The sequence below is a fragment of the Oryza sativa genome, chromosome 11 (assembly GCF_034140825.1).
Source record: "Oryza sativa Japonica Group chromosome 11, ASM3414082v1".
Taxonomy (NCBI): Eukaryota; Viridiplantae; Streptophyta; class Magnoliopsida; order Poales; family Poaceae; genus Oryza; species Oryza sativa.
The window spans coordinates 25,612,514-25,615,817 of record NC_089045.1 but is presented as its reverse complement, the minus strand read 5'-3'; the positions used below and the strand labels follow the sequence as shown (position 1 = coordinate 25,615,817).

Sequence of the window (3,304 nt, the reverse complement as noted above, 5' to 3'; positions counted from 1 at the left end):
TCACAATAGAAGTTACGACACTTTATTCACAAATGATCAGTGTATATCTGCATACATGCATGCATGCATACATCCATATTATGCTTTGCAAATGTTCTGTAACATACTCAACTCATAGCTATTATATACAAATCAATAGAGGAATTGTGAAAATGAAAATAAAACTAGAGCAATTACCAATCAGCCCTCGAGCTCTAGTAAAATCTTAAATATTATGAAACCTTAAGGACTAGAATGTAAGAATTCCATAGGTATACGTATAAAACCAATTTCCTGCAGTAATTATAATTTACTGACTTTAGTTTCCATGTAATCACCAAAATGACATCAAAGAGGAAATTACCTTTTTCACCCCAAATTGATTAGGTGAAAAATGTGGCAGCAAATCCTTTTCCAAACCGACATGCAAGCAGCTGCATCACCATGCCCTCACAAATTACATACAAATATTAGCCTAGCTAGTAGACTAGCCATCATGTTGTTTTGGCTGGGAGACAACCTCGAGGAACAGCATTAGCAGCAGTTGCAACAGTAGTAGAGTAGTATGGCTCCGCTTAGAAGAGCAACAACAGCTGTAGTAGCTCAGTGAAATCCAGCACAAATCAATACATCAATTAACCATAGCTGCATAGCATCCATAGTAAAAGCAATCAGTAAGAGAGAGAGGGAGGTCAGAGGAGTAAAAGGAGAAGCAGGGGTGTGCAGTTCTTGGATGAACAAGGGTTTCAGATTTAGAAGGAGCAAGAAACTCAAGTCAAGAAGCAAGATGGAGCAAAGATCAGCAAGGGGACGGCTTCAAGAGGAGGAAGAGAATCACCAGTAGCAGTCAGCAGATCAAGAAAGATGGCAGGAAGCAGTACCAGTAGAGCAAGAGCCAAGAAGAAGTACCTGAGTTTCAAGTAAAGAAAGGAGTTTTAGTTCCAGGATTAGTATGCCATAGTACAAATCAATCTGGAGGTGCCCGAGTTTAAAGAGGAGAAATTAGAGTTCCATCGGGAGAATCCTTGAATCAGAATCCAGAGGAGCAGCTGCAGAACAAGAGAACTAGAGAAGGGAACCAGATATCAGTCACCTAAAATCATGGCAGGTAATTAGAAGATTAAAATGGAACTGAAATCACATCATGGCATGATTCTTGGTTGACGCTGTAACACCCCCAGTAACCACGTACCTAGAATGCCATACCAAAATACACTCAAAAACTAATCCTAAAATTATTAGAAATTTCGCCAGTCTCCCCTAAAAATATGGACATCCACGACAGGCAGTTATAAGAAAAGTCAATACCGATATAATCCACACAATCCAAACCATCCTAGCTCCACAAATCCCACGTGAAAAATAAGAATCAGAACCTTAATGACCCTTACAACTTCTATGCAAAACTTATGCTGAGCAAAGTATAATCTAAAACTAAATTTCAGTTGTGTGCAATAATAATGTGTAGTCCAAGGGTGCTACTCCCGCCCCATGTTGATCGATGTCATTAGGTACCTAAAAACCAAATTAAACACAAGAGTAAGTAAAGAATACTCAGCAAGTACAATCTTGAACTAGTAAAACATACACATGATATATGCATTAAGAAACCAATATGAAGGGTTGGATTTACTTTACTTTAAATCAAAAAAGTCAAAATATAGTAGTTCCCTCTCGGGCAGGTGTGAATATCCTCTTAGCATTACCGGTAAGCCGAGCAAGCGTGATCAGCGCTTCTCAAGGATCATGAATAAAGACCCAAATTGCACTCCCATGTCTACGCATGGTTCTTGAATAATGTAAACAGAACATCCGGAATAATGAAACATGAATAACGTCATGAATTTGAATATGGGTCGAAACACGAATAAGTAGCATAACGTCAGAGTCATACAATCAGTAATTTCAAGCAATTGAATAATAATTATGCAAGTTAAGCCAAACAAAACAACTCAGTTTGTCCATTACATAAGTCCGTTTTGTACTTGCCTTAACTCCTTCGATACTCCGACTCAACTCCTCCAACGTTGGAACCCTCCACACTTGTGGAGCAAAACTACGCATAAACCACTATATTCAACTAACGATGGTTACAAGGGATATTTACTAAAATCGAAACCTAGAACATATAAACCTTTTACCGATTTGTATTAAATAACCTATAGTTGTTCCATTACTGTTTTATGCGTAACTCACAAACCGTCTAACGGAAACTAGCAAATAATACAACTTCAGACATCTAGACAAAATTGTCTACAACTTTCATGTTGAGCACAAAATCAGATTATGCCTCTGGAAATCCCAGATTAAGAAAAACGAACTGCTGTCCTGATTTCTGGACCTGGTCAGCAGTACTGTTTTTGCTGTTTCTCCTAAACCGTTTATCGGAATCGAGTGAAACTAGCACCGTTGGAAAGATATCGACGCTGACTACAATCTATATTTAGGACAACTAACCAGAATCCTGATGGTTTAACGCCAGTTTTGAAAATACGGTTTCCAGCCCATAAATAGCGACTATGAACACTCTCAACCGGCGATTTAATCGATTCCCACGTGCAAATTGAATTTCTAGGACTAAAAGGAGTTACCCTTACAGCCTTACTGTGGAGAAAAATCAACTTTGAGATCAATTTGTGAAATCTTGGAAAATAAAATCCCCAACCTTGCCTCTCTTCCTCCCAATTCCTTGACTTCTCTGCTCTTCCTGCCCTGCCCCCTAGTTGTTGGCTACTGCAGCAACTCACGAAGTAGCTGGTCAGGACACACAGCAGTAGGAGAAATTGGGACTTCACCACGCTGGAGACAAACACAAATCAAGAAGCAGAACCAAACCTGCTGCTCTGCAAATCAATCCACCGAACAGCAGCAGAAAACGGAGCAGCAGCACAGCGGCGACGGTGGTGGTGGCGACCGGCGACACTGCACCAACGGCGGCGGCGTAGAGACGGCGCCGGTGGTGGTAGAAACGCGGCAGGAGCGGCAGGGCGCAGGAGCCTGGCGGCTAGGGCTACAGGATCGATCTCTCGATCCCTTTTTTTCCTTTTTTTTTTCTTTTGGTTGGTTATATAAAGAGACTGAAAAGATCTAACGACCCACATTGTTTTAATCCCCGGAACTTCGATCGGACTCCGATTACTATAAACTTATAAACTTATAGTCTATTTTGCACTACTCTGCGAGCTCTACGCATCTACGGTTCCTGATCGCCTATTCAAATAACGGTTTAAAAATTGAACTTTTGCGCGTTTGTGCTAATATTCCCTAGGGCATTACATTCTTCCCCTCTTCAATCGAATTCGCCCTCGAATTCGCCCAATCATAC

The 3,304-nt window shown here is 40.6% G+C and overlaps 1 long non-coding RNA gene across 1 annotated transcript; it reads right to left on the bottom strand.

Moving 5' to 3' along the window:
- LOC9272555 (uncharacterized) lies at positions 1–3,022 on the bottom strand. The gene is made up of 6 exons (XR_010737708.1): positions 2,815–3,022; positions 2,645–2,712; positions 818–1,494; positions 500–624; positions 344–413; positions 1–273 (listed from the first exon to the last, which is right to left on the bottom strand). It is a non-coding gene; the product is annotated as an uncharacterized lncRNA (long non-coding RNA).
- Positions 3,023–3,304: the final 282 nt, after the last annotated feature.